The following is an 18,275-nucleotide window of genomic DNA, read 5'->3' on the forward strand; positions in this document are numbered from 1 at the left end:
ATATATATATTTTTTTATAGGGTAATCCTCCTTTATGCCCTTGTCCTACTGTGCTTCATCTGCTATATTTGGCAGGTTCAAATGTCATCAGCCACTCTTATTTTAAGTGCACATTTCAGTGACTTGCATGTTATTCTTAGAAAAGGGCACAGCCAATGAATGTTCACGATAGAGGCACAATGGCGAGGCTAATTGAAGCTTGTACCTTAGCGAGTGTGTATGCATATGTTGGAGTACCCCCCTACTCCTTTTTGCCACTTCCCATCATGGAGGATTATTTGGATTTGTTGTTCTGGACAGCTTATGTGCCCAGCTGGCTTACTTGTATAAATTCTCTTTGTATGATGTGCTCACCCTGTCTCTGCTATGTGTTCATACCACTGGCATATTTAACCCGGTGTTCTTACAAGAATGTTGCATCTATATCAGGATATACATGAATCTTAAGGTATAATTTGCCCTTCACCTATGCAATTGTTATAAGTAGGGATTTGAATGTAGTTTTAGGATCATATCTCTTTAATTGATGACATCACCAGAGGTAGGCCAGTGATATTAGGATGAATCCCTACGGTTCTGCAGCTGGCAAATGAAGCCCTCCATCCGTCTGTTTTCTTTACCCTTTTTTGTTAATAAATTTGAGAATCAGTGATCAATTTCTGTTAATATCCCCAGAACAAAATTCAGGTGTTAATATGATTTTATTATTTACGCAACCTCAAACCGTTTGTAAAAGGGGACATCGTTACTCGTGTTCACCTATTTCAATGTTTCAAGCAACTCTAGATTCTTAATTCAAGTTGATCTAGTAATATTAATGAACCCAGAGCTGTACTCTGCCAATTAGATGGATTTTATTAGCATGGAGTCTGGAAGCCTGCGTCTGTGTCTGTATATTTAGAAATTAGAGGATGCAACATTTCCTCTGGCTGTATTGTCTTGAAAGAAATCCTGGGAGATTTTCAGAATGAGTGTGTTAGGGCAGAGTAGATTTTCTAAAGTATTCTTAACATTTGGGTTCATTTTTCATAAATTTACTTTTTGAGGTTATTTTTAATATTTCAAGTTGACACTGACAGAAACAAACTATCCAAGAGGACGTAGCTTTAGAAGTACAAAACTCTTATTATATCAATGTTATTTGAATATTATTCCGGTTGTATGGCTTATCTGTTTGATTGGCACTTCCTGACAGATTAACAGTTCTTTTTAAGCATTTGGTCAAAGTCTATTTTCATGCTGCTAAAAAAGGGTAAAGTTAGCTTGGCACCACTGAGCAAAATGACTGCAGTTGTTAAGAGCATCTTTTTGTTTGTTACACACAATTATATAACTATGAGATACTCGGGTTATGTTCAGATTTCTCACAGCTATACATTTACACATACATTTAGCCATGTTTATTTGGAAGTGCATGAAGTGTTGGCCAAGTGGCATATATATTCACATATCTTTATCGCACATCTTTATGTTCGTTACACACAACGAACAAAACGATGCGGTATATAAGTTGGTATATACCTCTTATATACCAAGTGGCTTATATATTAACATATCTTTACCGCTTGTAAATAACCATTATTGCTATAGTATGGTCTCAATCTGTAAAGTTATAAAAATCAAACCTGATAAAAACAAATATTTTTAATAAACTCAACAGTGGCACAATTCTTGGTATCTTCAAGCATACCGTAAAATTTTACATTAAGAGTTTCTGCGACTTTTAAGTAATCCATGACTTTAGCCCTCCCATGGTCTTAGCACTATGCTCAGGAGGAGCGTGACCGCAGGGGTGCGTTGGGCGTTTCCCGTCAACCTGTAAGTTTCTGAAACCACGTAAAAAAAAACCCTCGTAAAAGCACATGCGGGGTCAGTGAGACCCTGCTTGGACACGCACAGGGAGAAAAGCTATCCAATGGACCCCGTCTCTTAAGACCGGGGGAGGGTTAAGGATATACCTGAAGGAAATGCACTGCTTGTTTCTATTAGAAAATAACAACAATGTTGGAAGAGGATCCAAGTTTATCTTTCCATAAAGTGTCCCAACGACTGGGGGAAGCTGTTTTTAACAATAAGCTTTATCAAAGAGTAACATTTTAAGCCTAGACTGAAGAGTAGACAGGGCGTCTGCCTCATGGATTAAAACTCGGGAGCTGGTTCCACTAGAGAAGAGCCGGAGAACAAAAAGATCTGTTTCCCAATGTCTACTTTTAGGAATTCTAGGAACCACCGCTACACCTGCAATCTGAGAGTAAAGTGCTCTGTTAGGATCGTATGGAACAATCAGATCTCTGATGTATGATGGAGCTTGAGTGTTAAGGTCTTTATATAAGAAGTAGACTCTTAAAATCTACTTACAAATTATGTTTACAGTGGTGGGAGTTATAATTGTGCCAGTTCATTAAAAACTGTTATTTCTTAATGTCAATGTTTTCCACATTAAATTCACAATGAGTTGAATGTCCTTTATAATAGTGATCATTGTAGGTTTTCAGTGGCATTAATACATTTGGTCAGCGCTGCATGAGAGAGTCCTGATAAATGCAACACAATAGAGAGTAGTTAAGGTTTGAACTTGTTAGTCATGTACTCTTTCCTCCTGATGACGGTTGTGTTTTAAAGGTTGAAATTGGATCTTGCTGTATTTGAAATGTTTCTATTACCAAATACAGAAATATTTGAAATGTTGAACACTATTTTTAATGAAAATAAAGTTGATAATTAAGGACATATTTCAAATACAGATCTTTCCAATTTGATCACCAAAGTGATGAATGACCTTGTTTAATGTTTCTTCTCCTTCGACAACTGAGCTGTCCTCTCACTGTCTGCATTACGTCAAGCCCCGGGTTAAGTAACAAATGTGAAGGTAAAAAGCACTGTTTGCATTTGCTTTCCTTCCATTAGCAAAGCTAGTACAAGCTTAACATAGAGTGTGTTAGGGCAGGATTACGTTCAGGTGTTAAAATTGGATGCTAATCCTGGCTAGCTCTGCTTTTTAAAGCCCAGCGCCACTGCCAGCATGACTGTCTCTTCCTGACACACGAGGGTAGAAGATGTGGGAGGGTTACTTAATTGTAATTAAGAGCAGTAGAGGTGATCATCCTCATGCTAGTAGTTGGGATTACCATCTCTTTTCCTAAAGACGCGATCTTGAGACATGCAAGATAGATATGGGGCATTTTTATCACAATAACAAGATAATGCAGCAGTGTTATCTCTGCAAATAATTTCTGACTGGACGGGGTTTTATGATTATCTAAATCTGATTGAATCTTGACATTTCACTGTTTTAATGTTTGCACACTGTCAGATGAAGCAATACTGAAAACTGAGGCATACTGTTATAAGTACTGTCAATTTAACTGCATATTTTTCTAATGTGTGGAGAATTTGATAGAAATCAGCAACCTGATTTTCTTGTACACAAGTGCTACTCCCTCTCTTCTGCTGCTTAAAGGGGGAGTTGTTTTAACTATTTCATCTTAACGTTAGCTATTACTTTACTTAGGAAGGGTATTTCCTGCTGTCCCTTGAAATTATTTATTGTATTTTCATAGAAGTGCATCACAGTAAATCGGAATAATAGTTCAAAGTTATGTGTTTGAATGATTTAAATCAAAAAGTAAAATGCATATAAATTCAGTTTGCGGATTTCCAGAACTTTGTGTTTATTTCTGTTAGCTGAGAGCTAATTATTACCCGTAACTGAATTTCTTAGAAAATTAGATAAATGAATAACACCAAAGAAAAACAGATAGTACAGAAATGTCTGCCAAATAAAAAAGCCTATGTGCTTAGTCCAGGCTTCTTTAGCATAAATGACTGCATCGGTGCAGCATTGAGGTGATCTAAGGTAGCACATCTGAGATATTAAAGCACAGATTGGTTTTATAGCAGGGTCTTGTTGCCTAAAGTAATAATTAACAGTAGTCTACATTGACAAAATCCCTTTAAAATTTGCTGCAGTTGCACCTTTCCCTGAAGCTTGTAGTGACACAACATACAATACATTATAACATTTATTAGGGACAAAATCAGTGGTTATATATTTTTTATTTTTTTTGCTGAAAAATATATAACCATGGATTACTTTTTACCCCATCTCTGAGTGAGACCTCAGTCAACACTGATCTCATGTGTGGAGTTACCACTCACTAGGACATCACAGTGGAACTGCTAACAAACAAAAGCCCAGCCAAAAGAGGGCTCAGGAGAAAGAAAAAGGCCTTTTTGTGAATCATAGTCAAAACATGCCGATTGGGGTTTACCTCAGGCCAGTTTGCTCATCAATCATGCACAGTGATATTGCAGTCAATGAATTGGGCATTAAGCTACTGGCTGGGTTGGCAGGTTCCAAGTCATTTTGCAAAATAAAATCAGCATCTCCATGTGGCTTGTCATCAGAGGGGGAAAAAAAGAAATGATCTAAAGTGACCTTGTAAACACATTGGACCCAAACCAGAAGATGGCATGCCTCCCTAAAACATGACAGATTATGGAAACATCACTGTAAATGTAGAACAACTCGAATTCTGTGCCACTTTTTTCTGCGTGACAAAACAATAACTATATCTACTGCGATAGACATGTCATCAATATAGATAGAAAATACATCCGATAGAGTGTTAATAATTTCACTAAACTCTGATCCAGAACCGCACAACATTCTGGAGGATGTAGACAGAGGAAAAGCGTTAGCCACTCAACTTCTCACGGCCAGCTAAGCAAGGTTGATGCATTAACTGACTTGCTCCCTCTTTGGTAAAATAACAACTTGTTGAATAAGGCCCCGACATACTCTGGTGTACTTCACTCTGATCAGACGTCTGCGCATGCTCTATGAAGACTCAATGTGGACGTCTGCCGAACATGCCCACACAAAGGTCAGTTTTTACCACTGCATGGTCAGAGACGCGTGGACTCACACAGGAAACTGCTCAACAGGAAACGGTGTTCGCATCACGCCGTTTTTGTACGCAACACCGAGCTGATAATTTTGAGTCGGCACAAACAGTCAAATGGATGCATCAAACCTACTGCTTTCCATTTCGATTGTGGGAAATAAATTAATTTTGTCTTGAAAAATGTCACTCGATACGTTCTGGATTTGAAGAAATCTAGTAACGAAGTTTGGGCTACAGCACTTGGTAAACAATCTACTTTATTTAGGCTTACCCTTCTTGCAACGAGTGTCATTTACTGTCTAATGGACAACTGGAGACAGAAGACTGCTTTTCGGTAGTCTTCCTTTGATTTTGTAAGTTATCCCAGAAAGTTCAGGTTTTCTTCACATCCATCAAGCTGAACAGAAATAAACACTTGAGTACATCACTAAAAGTGCCATGAAACTGTAGTCATTTTATAATAAAATACTGATGCAATTCTGTTTTTTTATTTCTTTACCTGGACTTGTATACCTGAAAAAGTATTTAGAAAATTGAAGTACTGCTACCATCGTTCAAGTCTAAGCATGTTGCTAATGTATTTTTTTTTCTCCTTTCTCGGCTTTTGCTTTAAAGACAGTAGATGAGAGCAGATGAGACGTGTTATCTGTTTTCAGTGATTTAGATCTTTTTACAGCACATGCTAAACACAGTAGATGCCGTGAGTTTCATGCCCACATGCTATAAATTGTTTAGATCTTTGTTTTGGGCATCATATTTTACTTTGCAAAACAGGGTGGGTGTTTCACTTGGGGGCCTTAAGATACAAAGTCCTCATATTTCTTACTGTTCTCCCCATAAAAAAATAACTCTTTAACTTTCCTTTTGGGCAACAATAAATTAAAATGTTTTTTTGTGCTTTATAACATTTGGATGAGTGTTTGAAATGGTTGGGTGAATATTCTTAGTCCATATACATGTAAAGTCCAAATACTTTTAAAGCTCGTCTTAAAACCCATCTATTTTACTTGGCTTTCAACTCCAGCGGGATCTAGTTTTAAATTGTATGTTTGTTTGTTTTTAAACTGTAAGAGTTTTTTTTTTTATTGTTATGTTGTGTTTTAATGTACAGCACTTTGTATCAGCTGTGGTTGTTTTAAAGTGCTTTATAAATAAAGTTGGTATGGTATGGTACGTAGGTTCAATTCAAATCCATTAACTGCCAGTGTGATCTTCTTTAGAGGAAAACAAGTCAAGTTAAAATGTATACTTCTGATTCCCAGAGCCAAAACCCGACTCTACACTTTACATATTTGTACGTGTTTATGTTTTGAGCGGAACAGCCTTCTAATCTCTAATGACCCTTTGGCATTTCCTGTGTAGTTACCAAAAGAAGAAACTTAAGTCTAGTCTCAACTGATAAGACTCAAACAATAGAAAAACCAGCATGTTGGCAGAATGTTGATTACTTTAAACATTTTGCAGTTTGAAATATACTGCTCAAAAAAATAAAGGGAACATTCAAACAACACAATATAAGTCCAAGTAAATCAAACTTCTGTGAAATCAAACTGTCCACTTAGGAAGCAACACTGATTGACCCGACGAGGATCCCCGTTGTCAATCAGTGTTGCTTCCTGAGTGGACAGTTTGACTTCACAGAAGTTTGATTTACTTTGGAGTTATATTGTGTTGTTTAAGTGTTCCCTTTATTTTTTTGAGCAGTGTAGTATGGCCTACCATATACACTTCTTGGGCTTTAGACACATAGTCCTGTTAATCCTAGTTACTAGTGATTGGAATTAAACCGTCTCACAGAAGTTGGATAAACCTTTGACTGTACTGTAGCAAAGTAGAGAGCCATATGGTGGACTCCTTTGCAGTTTTTACGTCTGTAGTTGTAGAATAATTTATCTCCATTATTTTTGGCTTGTAGTAAAACTGAGCTAAAGGACCCGGGAGCAGCTGATCTGTTATACATGTAATGATTTTGTTGTTATTGAAATAGATAAAAAAATAAAAAATACAGAAATTAATAATTCTGCTTTCTGAATTTGTGGAAAGGAGCTTTCATAAATATCGCTTTCTGTTTTGAGTTAAACATGCCTGTTCTTGGGCTGCTCACTTGAACTAGAAAGGTGTGTCTGGTGATTGTTGTTTAAAAATGTAGCTTGTTCTGCCTTTTACTGCTTGAATTTCAAAACCCTAAGTGGCACACTGAGAATTTTAAAAGATAAATTAGATGCTTTCTCATTTATATTAGTGAGTATACTGTATTTACACATAATAGTTACATCTCCCCAAATGCAGTGTGGCACAGTGATGAGGCAAAGTGGATGAGGACAAACAACTGCTGAAGTGGCTCAATACAAAGTAAATTGAGTGTCTATTTTTTCCAAGCTGGAGGATAGATCGGTTTGTCACCAAGCATGTCTGCAGGTTCAATTTGTTCATTCTGCCATTTCACCTGCCTGATTTTTACCTCTGACTCAAACCTCTCTAATCAAGCAGCTGACAGGGGCTCCTTGTGTGCACATTTTTTCACTTTAATCTACAAATTTTAATTTGTTGCTGAATAAATTTGTATTTGATTTATTAAAATGAGCCCAGAGGTGCAACTCATTCGTTACCAACTTTTAAACACTACTGTGCTAGATGCTCTCTATAATTCAAGATAAATGATTATTTACATGCCTACTAAAGTCCAAACATGTAAATTATTTCATGAGATACATTTGAAATTGCTTTCTCTTCCCTTGAAGAAATGGTTTGATGAGATGAAACAGAACAAGGTAAAACTCACTTAATGTAACATAGTTTACGTCCCAGCTCAACCTCAGCAGTTTTATCAGAAATATTTCATTTTCATTGCTAAACTATGTTACAAAAATATTATTTCTTTCTCTTATCCATGTTACAAATAATATTACCATCACCACATTGCATATTTGTCTTTTGCTTTGCTGGAAAAGTGAGGCTTATGTGAAAATAACCCTTCATTATGCGATTTGCAGCTCTCACACTATATGTATACTGAACATGTCCACCATTGCTACAAAATCTACAATTTAACTGCAATTTAAATAACAATGCAGGGATTAAATGGATGAGGAGGTGAAGGGCTCTCTCATCTTACACTATACTATCTGCATGGTGAGGTGAGATTCACTCACCTCGACATGCTGAATGCTTGAAACTGAAAGTAAAAGGGACAGCTGCCTTGCTTACTGATTGTTTTTGCTGATCAGTTTGTAACTACTTGGGGGTACTAAGAATGTTGGAATTTCAGTCCCACACATGATGACATTAAGGCAAAAGTAACCTTGTTCTTACTTAGCAGAGTACTGTGAATTCCACAACATGATCCAGAGATTAACCTTTCAGAGCATGATGGCAACAAAAAGGACATACTGTAAAAACATGACAGGGCTTGATATCCTACAAAATTCTCTTCATTTCCTTACAGTTTGACCCTGGTAGCATGTTTTCAGTGCAGTAGCATACTTGTTAAGATACTGTGATGGGAGCTTTGGGATACTCAAGCCCAAATAAAGTGAAACACGTGGGTGGAAATTTTGGCAGCAGCAGTTTTTTTTGCTCAAAATTTTTTTGTCTTAATACATGTTAAATTAACATGCGTTCAATTTAATGACATCTTAGCCTAATTACAGTATCGTGACAAATTTGCTGTAGACTCTCTTAAGTGAAATGCGCTGAAAGGATAGAAAGCTGATTGACTGCCCTGATGAAGGAGCTTCAGTATGTGTATGAGTCACTGGATTTTCCTAATAACACAAGTGTGCAGACAGATGCTAACACATTTTCAGTCGAACATTTGCGTGACTTTGCAAGAAAGCATAGGCAACACAAAGGAAAGCCGAGGTGTTCAGATATAATTGTACCTCTGAATGGATTTACCAACAATCTGGATGATTGACAGCAGGGATTAGACAGATGGGGAGGTGAAGGACAGAATAAGAAACGAATCTACTTTTTGCTACCACCATATTTATTCCCAGTCACAGCACAAAAAGCTGTCCAAATTCATCTTTCTTTCCTCTATGCACACACACCCCCTTGTCCATACACTGCCACACACTGGCGTGCTTATGTAACGATGCCCAAGATTCAGAGCCAGATAAACAGACATGTTTGTGTAATCCACTGGCAGCTGGGGGAAGATGAAGTTCTTCTATGGCATAATCTGACTGCTTTTATGAGTGATGTATGACATTCATCTTGGAAAAACTATGATGTCGGAGGGATTATACAGTTTGACAATTTGTGCTTTTGGCTGGTCTCTGCCTTACACATATCGAGAATGTGAATACATTTGAGTTTTAATTTTCCTTGAATTAGAGTTGTCCACATCTTTAATGGTGGACTTTTATATCTGAGTAAAGATTTTACACATGGCTAATTAGTTAAAAACAGGAAGCCATGCAGATCACTAATCCCAACAGACTGAGGGTGCTGTTTTCAGCCTGAGTGAGCCTCTCTGCCATGCTGCAGTCAGAGTAGTTGGTTATTTCCACTCATAAATGCGAAGCCTAATTTAATATCCCATCAGTGGCTTTATTTATAAACTAAGAAAAAAGCTCTGGTGCTGCAGCTGCTGTTGCTGCAGCAACTGTGTCATCACTTTGATGTAACTGCGGGTGTCCTTGTGTTAATCTGGTTAATGACTAGACAACAAGGAGAGTCCATAGTGGCTGCGTCCACAAACAGTGTTAGCTAAAAGAAAGTAATTACATTTATTTCAGTGCGATATTTGAATGATTTGTTTAATTCTGTTAACAGATTAGGAGTGTCTGCCATGAGACAATGTTTCTGGGATTTTCCACGTAGAATATACCTGTAAATATAGTTTGCAATTCATTTAATCGTTTATCTTTCTTTTCTATTATTCTCACCACTCTGAGTTTTGGCATTTTAGGAACTAAACTCTAGATCACGTGTGATTATGCAAGGCAGTATAAGGTCATTTAACAGGCCAAATACAATGGATCTCAACAGTCTGCTCACTTCTTGTATCATGCTAGGTTTTTGAGAAGTAGCAATTGAGACCATGCTAAATAATTTTTTATAACTTATGTCACATGTATAATGACTTAAGAGAGCAGTCTATTGTGCCTCGTTTCTACTGAGGGGTACAACAGGGGCTGGTACCCTATTTTGTCTGTTTTCATTGTACAAGAAACCCTTAAAACCGCACCATTCCTGGGCCTCCTTCGTGGTACGGTTCAGTTAGGGTGGAGCTACTGGAGTCACAAAACACAGTCTATTGATGGGGGGGATAGAAAATGTCACTGCCTGTGACAAGCATGAGACTTACTTGTGTGTTTATGTTTAACCCTGTTTTTGATGCAAAAGTTGCAAAAGTTCTCCAAGTCTCTAATCGCGAGGGCACATCTTGTCCTCAGCCCCCGGCGGTTGAGTCCACAGATTTTGTGTGAAATTAAAAGATTGATATTCATCCATTTTGACAAAAAAAACAGTTCCATGTGAAGAAAAGAATCCCCATATCATAAAACTATCTCCTCAATATTCCACTTTATATGTGGTGTTCCACACAAGGTTTTCAAACAAATTTAACCAGGCCTGAATATTCTTATTAATTTTTAATGAAAGGCATCTTTTTTTTGCCATCATACTCTATGATCTAGACAGGTGAAGAACAATGCGGTGACTATTGCAATTTGATTTATTGAGTTTCTTTATGGAAGCTCTCAAATTTTGCTTCAGATGCTTTGGGACCTCTCTTCACCCCCACATGACTGTTTGGGTCACATACCTGTAATTATTACGAAAACTGGCAGGTGTACTTTTTATGTTGTTTTAGGTCTTGACTGGACTAGTCAGTTAAAATGAAAACATTTTGGTTTATAATGTTGAAACAGCCGCAACATGAGTTTTACAACGGGTTTGAGTTAATTCAGATCATTATGTCTACTCAAATGATTAGGTCTTCTTTAATCTCACTGTACACACATGGACCAGCCATATCCAAAGTGGAATACAGCTCAGAGGAATAGACACTGTACTCAATTACGGAGTAAAAAGCAACACAGAAAAACAGCTGACTCAGGACAGAGCTACAGAGGATAGATGAGTGAAAAGTGTTTTATACATCCACTCCCTGGAGAGGTGGAGGGGAAACAGTCTGAGAACTAGTACAGTTAAGAGAACGATGGTTAGTGATGTGAAATCTCCGAACAAGTAAGCGGCATAAGGAGTAGCTGTGCATGTGAGAAATCCCCTGATGGAAGTAAAGCTAGTAAAGGAGAAACTCATCATCAAAGGCCTTCTTTTTGTTGACTCGCTGCATTTTATGGTCTTGATCTGGGGTGGGGTTTTTTTTATATCTGTGGGAAGATAGACTTTAAAATATAAAGCAGAATGTCATTTTTTCTTACCATCTCTTGCTTATATCAATCCGTCTGTCGGAAATATTTTATCTGAGCTAACAGCTCTGGCTTTAAAATCTAAACTGGTGGCATTTGTTAAATAATATTCATTTGGTTTTGTACATGATGTTTATGTCTCAAAAGCTCATTCTGCTTGGCCTAACTGTGCTTAATATATGATGTTTTCTTTTGATTTTCTGTTTGGGGTGTAAAAGATTAATCCAATTAGTCAATCGATAGTTGCAAGTGTGAATTCATTTTACTCATCTGCTTACATATTTTCTAGTTTTCTTGTTTATCTTTCAATCATCAGGTATAAATCTTTTTGTACAATGTATTTCCTGGAACATTCACATTTTCTCACATTTTTCCTCATGTCTTTTAAGGACTCTGCTATTTGATTCTTTACCCTACTCTAAAACCTCAAAAGGTTTTGGGAATGTTTTAGCCGAGGTATTTCACCAATGGTGTGCCAAGATTTTTGCCAATGCAACAAAGAGAAAATATACCAAAAGCTGAATTAAGGAAATGTAAATAAACAAAAGCTACTTTTCTTTTTTTATTGTTTAATATTTAAGTATTAGTTAATAAATCATTCATTTATTCATAGATATTTTTCATTCATACATTCATTTATGTCAGCTTTAGCTCAAAACTTGTTAGAAGAAGAGCTTTTGCTTTCATCAGTGCATGTGTGATAAATCCCCTCTTTGCCAACCCTGTGGACTTGTCAGGGTCGAGTGCTGCATGTCTATTTGGACTGCATGGCTATGAGCCATACCAGTGCAAACAGATGTCATTTTCAATCAGCTGAGGATGCACTGGCAGGGCGACGCACAGACAGAGCTACAGGAAGAGATTAGCAGAGTTTAGGCTGATACTGGATGGGCCGAGAGATGTAGAAATAGTGGGATCCTGAAAAGGTTTATGGCTAAGAGTGAGGCAGGTGTTGAGTATTGGATTTGGAACATAATATAAAAATGAGACGTTTAGTTCTTTGTGGAACACTTACATAACTTATTTTCAGATAAACTGAGGAACACTGGTTTTACAGCGAGGCTTTTAGAGTATTCTGTTTCTGTTCCCTGTTTTCATTTCTGTTTTGTTCAAATTACGGATGCATTTTCATACATGGTCATTCTAGATGCTTATGCTGCTGGCATTAAGTCTCGTTAGTGTTTTAAGTCACTGTTTAACATAATTATGACTTGATGCTTAATTCTGTATTTCTTTATAGTTTACGCTTTTTACAATGCTAGACTTGCACTGGCTTTTGAGAGTTAACTTTGTTCGACACATTTTTATTATGTTTTTGTCTTACAACTTATTGTTAAATTCTTGAGAGACTATTCTTAGAAGTAACATAAATGATACAGTTGTGAAGAAACCATAATCCTGGTTTTATCTTTTTATAAAAACAAAAACTGTGAGGTGACATATTTGTCATTCCAATGGCATTTTTTTTCCACAAATGTTTCCCTTTAACACTCAATACATTTTTGTTGGTAAATCAGAACGTTCCCATAACATTTCAGGGTTTTCTGTTTTTGTGACCACAAAGAAGGCTGGAGAGACAGTCCTCTGTCAGCCGCTGGCCAAGCAGCTATCAGATGGATGATTCATGGCAGATAAGATTTCATTAGCAGACATCAGACCACGCCACAGAATAGAGGACCCATTGATTTTCATCATATCAGCAAAGCAACACAGCAGTGAACAGAACGGAAAGGAAGGGAGATTTCGGACCAAGAGATCACACCATGCAACACTGAAACTAAAACATTACGTACATTCTACCAGTCAGATGCAGATCCTGCTATACAGCGATTTACAGCATTGTCAGCTGTGCACTTTTTGCTTTGTTTCTATTGGGAACAAGGAAAATATTATACATAAATTTTGTTTGACTAATTTTCCAACAGTATGATTTATTTTTAAAAAATACATATACATAATATGTTAACCATTTTCACTGGGAGGTGTGCTTTATTTTTAAAGACTGCTCTTCATAATATAAAACCTCCAGTATTTACCATACTGCTTGACATAACCAAAGTCTGTAGTAATTCCTCCTCATTCATTCTTCACAGTGACTACTCCTGTTTTGTTTTCATACTGGGGTGAGTTAAGAGAGACGTGCCCCACAGTGCACCGTTTGCAGGCATGTCCGATCTTAACTGCAAATGAAAGAAAAACAACACGGTAAATTATACGCCATCTATAGATCACTAAAACAACATTATAGAGAAGATCTTTGAAAATATTGACACCCTTTTCTCTCCACTCAATGAAGGAATGAGGCGATTTTCTATTCTATTTCCCAGTGAGAAAAATTGTTAAATGTAGGAGTGTTTACGCCAATACAGGTTGGCATTTGTATGATTCAATACTGTATGGCAGGCTCTATGCAGATAAGAAATAATGGGGCCTAACTGTGATTTAGCTTTTTTTATGTTGGAGTACACAAGGTCCTGGAGCCTGTATGGTTGGGAATGATTCTCTTCAATTGATTTCCAAGAAACGAAAGCCTTAGGACTAAATCGTACAAGCAGAGGTCGGAGCACAAAGGACTAAAAGTACATCTTGAAAAAATTATGCAGAGCTCAGCCACCGAGTGTTTTTTCTCATTGAAATGTTCTTAATTTCAAACAAGGTCTCTTCCCATTCCTTATGAATTTTGGAGAGTTAAGCTTTTCCCAATAACCCTTTGGTGTTGCAAGAGGAATCACTGAGAAGTGAAAGCTTTGACATACTGGCTAGAGGAGAGTTTGGGAGTTTTAACCAGCGTTGTAAAGCTTTCTCAATGAGGTCAAATGCATTCTGAAAGTTATAAAAAAATTTTATCTGCATTACTTTACTGCTCAGTCTCACCAGCTTTTTTTCTAACAGTTTAAGTACTGTATAGATATAATTGCTTGGGAGAGGAATGATATTTTCAATTGGACGTCTTGCTTGGTTTCAAAAATGCTAGTCGGACTCATTCGGTATCTATAACTAATTTATTCAAATCAAATGTGAGAATAGAGGTACTGTGTAGTTCTTCCTTTTTTTCTCTCAGTTTCTACTTGACTTCCTGCTGAATCTGGAAAAGGCTAAGTAGGCCATGAAATTTCAGCATAATATATTATAATTTCAGCTGGTCTGATTTGATGCTTTTCATTCAAAGCACACAGATGGGATCTTTGATAAAAATTGTAGACTCATGCAGAGAGCATTGTCTCTAAAAAAATCATAAACCTCTCCACAGACTGTTTTATTTACTTTTGTTTTTAAAGTAAAATTAAAGTCGACGTGAACAGTTGTCAGAAGCATGTTTGGTCACCTCAGATTTTCTCCTAATTATGAAACATGAAATGTTTCTCTCTGATCCATTTGAAGATTTGACTTCAGTATAGCTAATATTTAATTTAGATGTACTGTTCTAGCTTCTCTTTACTCTTTCCCAGTAATATTTACAATTCATTAACATGTAAAGCAACTCATTGTATTTGTTAGACTAGTTCATCACAGTTTTTCTCCTCAGGCCCTAAAATTTCAAGTCTTACAAAAGATCCACCATAAAATTCTGTTCTGGTTCTGTTTAATCACAACTGAAGCCTGTGAGGGTGTAGATGAGATGTTTTCCAGCTCCAGGCTGCACCCTCTGTGATCCTTCCTACAAGCATACACAGTTCAAGCTTACATGCTTACATGAATGTGCTGAGTTTTGTCCACACAGCTTCTATGCTTGAAAAATGCTCTAATTTCTTCTGTCCTGTTTTATTTTAGAACTGTATTAGTTGCATTAACCATAACCAGAGATTCTCACTAGTATTTTCTTTCAAGTCCAAATTGAAGAGCAGGACAATTTAGTGTTAAGTCTTTAGTCATTGACATTGCTGTTGTCACAATAGGTTGCTTTCCACCTAGTCTGCTTCCTGTAGGAATTCAGATAATTATCTAATTTAACACGTGAACATTTTACGTCGTCTTTTTTAGAACATCAACTACGTAATTTTAAATTTTGGAGTGAACGAAAAGCCGGTCGCTTTGGTGTCTTAAGCTGTTCACACAGAAGACTGGTTGTGGTCGCATTTAATTAATAGCACAAACAACATGAACAAAATTTGAATTTAGTATCAAGGTCTGTTGTGTGAATGTAGCCTAAGTTGAGCTGGAAGTATCTGTTTTTGTGCCTGTTGGGAGAAGAAACTGGAATGTGTTTCATTGAGTCTGAAACTGCCTTTGGATTGAGTTGACTATATATTTGAATTAGACTTGTAAAATTCCTATTACGATGAGATAACTACACAAAAATACGGGAGTCTTCCATTTTTAATATCTGAAAAAAAAAAAATCCCATTCAATTTGATATGATTTTTTATTTGCGTAAACATTCTTTTCTTTTCCTTGCAGTATTTACATGAGGTTGGTCATTACCCATGTTCCTGGAAGTTATTTACATCCACAGTGAGAGTAGTTGGCCCCAGTGTGTATGTTTGGCTCTGGTCAACTTGCGGGTTATATAAGTCTTTAGGAACACAGAATTGCCGGGCGTAAGAGTGACACTTGAATTGATGGTGTGTTTCTTCTAAGTGCTTGCAGATCTTGTGGTTTCTCCCCTCTTTTTCTGCCTCTCCCTCTACCAGCCCTTCATTCAGTCTTCTTCCTCTGGTTTAATCTGTTAACAGCATTGTTTTCTAACCCTGTGCCTTAACAGATGTGTTAGAGGTTTTTGGTAAACCCTTTTCTTAATGAACAATAGGCTGTCAGATCAGGCATTTGTTTTGCAACTGAAATCTGGCCAAACCTATAATCTGGGTGTGAACACATAGGTGGAGTTTGTGGTTGGCTTTTACCAAAATGAACTGCGATTAGATTGGTGGGAGGAAATATGTAATCCACAGGAATTTAGGCCAGTTTTTTTGGATCTCAACTCAGTAAAAGGTTAGAAAACACTGCTGCTCATCCTCTTGATGCAAAACGAAATGTTCAAGATTTTCTCTAACCGTAACAGTTCTATTATTTCTCCCCCTTTTTGATGTTTTTTTTCACAATTATTTAGTTTCTACAAATCAGTTAATTACATGTTTTTCTCTTGAGCTGCTTGAAAGGCGGATTTAACAAGGCTTTGTCTGAGGGACTGATATATGTCGGCTTTGTGTAGCAGTCTCATCTGGACAAATCCACACACGGATACACACACACGCTCTGTTCACGTGGCTGCAATGCTGATTGTCATTCATGTGTGGAAAGTCTCTAGATATGTTCTCTATTCAGCTAATGTTTTTATGGGCAGCTTAACTATCTTAATCTTTTTAATTTCCATTTAATATTAAATGCTAATTAAATCTATTTTGTTTTATTTTGTATGAGTATGGTTTATTGTGATTTTTTTTAATATGGAAATGAACATGAGCTGATCATTGTGAACAAAATTAATTATTATTTATAGCTAAGGTATTTGTAGAGTGTATGTATCCATGACATTTGTACCTTGATGGTTCTGTACAAAAATCTGTTATGTTATTCCTCCAATGCATGGTATGCCCCTGCCAGTTGCAAAAACATTACAGGTAATGCAGCAAATGACATTATTGGTTCACAAAGGTCAAATTTTCACTTACCTGTTGGAAATTAAACACAAATGCTTCTTGTGGCCTTAATTCTGACTCGCAAAGAGGGAGCTTACCAAAGGTTCCTGAATTTACCCTGTTTGGCTATTCCATGAAATGTAGAGAAGGTGGCTAATATAAAGTTTTTCTGACACTTTTGACAGTTTCTCTCTTTAAGCCAGTGAGGCACATAGTCCAGCAAATTCTATATTTTTTGAGGATGTTTCTTTTGTGTTTCAAATAATTGAATTAATAGAAATACAAATCAGCTTTTATTGTAAACAGTTTGCCACCCCAAAAACTAGCAAATTGCATTGTTTTTCCGACTTGCAACCAGAAGGCTCCCAATCCAGCTGTTTTTAAAATTTGATTATATAATAAATTTGTGCTTAGTCACACTTGTAGTTGAACCAAATGAATCGTTTATAAGGTGATAGACTGTGGTAATTTGTTGGATTTTTTCCTGACACGATTGGCTAGCACTTTGGAGGTTTGGCTCAGAGTTGGTGCACAGAGGGAGCGTGGCGTGCAAACATCACATTAACCAGACAGATGTGTTTTTCCAAGACTGAACTCACACACATACATGTGCTAGTTTATGCAATTTATAGATAAAGCCTCACACAGAATCATAAAGGAAAGGATTGCTTCTTGTAAGGAAAATAGGAAGACGATGTTCTGCATCTTGCTAGCTGTTTATTACAAAATAAATATTCAGTTTTATCCTCCTTATAGACTCTGTGCAAAATGCGTATTGACTATTAAGCCAATAAAAAGGAAGAAACAACACTTAAAACTTATGTTCCAACACCTAATACTGGCTAAGATTGTTTTCTGGACAGAGACCTGGCTAATAAATATTTGAATGCCAAACTTTGCTCCGTCAGCTTGAGCTTTCTGAAAAAGCTTGGTTTCTGTACCTTAGCTCCCTGCCATTCACACACACAAGAGATAATCATAAACTGTATGACAGCAAAATGGCTCCTTGAGAAATTGATTTTAAAGACCCTTCACAAAGAAGGTAATTGTTTTGGGAACATGTCAAGCTGCATAACCAGATAAGAGCTGAATTTGATTTATTTTTAAAGCCTCATATGGATTTAACGTGATGTTTTAGTCAATTTCCTTGTTGTACACAGAATTAAAACATTCTACAAAGTGAAAATGTTAACACAACTAGTGAGTGTCCATATCACTGTTAAATGTTTTTTGTGATTAATTAATGGCCAATCTGTTCTGTAAGAGTGCTAAGCCGACTCATCACTGACTCATGACAAATGTTGGCTTGTGTTTTCTGTGTAGGGGTATGCGAGTGTATGTGTGCATGTGAAATAGTTTTTCATCATAAGACCCTACATCCTTCCTCCTCCATCCCCCAGTAAAAACTC

General features: G+C 36.8%; 1 protein-coding gene across 14 annotated transcripts in view; it reads left to right on the forward strand.

The window, feature by feature from the left end:
- Positions 1 to 18,275, forward strand: part of sgip1a (SH3GL interacting endocytic adaptor 1a) — a 70,631-nt gene that overhangs the window by 14,953 nt on the left and 37,403 nt on the right. The gene's annotated exons all lie outside the window — the stretch shown is intronic.

The sequence above is a fragment of the Poecilia reticulata genome, linkage group LG8 (genome assembly GCF_000633615.1).
Source record: "Poecilia reticulata strain Guanapo linkage group LG8, Guppy_female_1.0+MT, whole genome shotgun sequence".
Taxonomy (NCBI): Eukaryota; Metazoa; Chordata; class Actinopteri; order Cyprinodontiformes; family Poeciliidae; genus Poecilia; species Poecilia reticulata.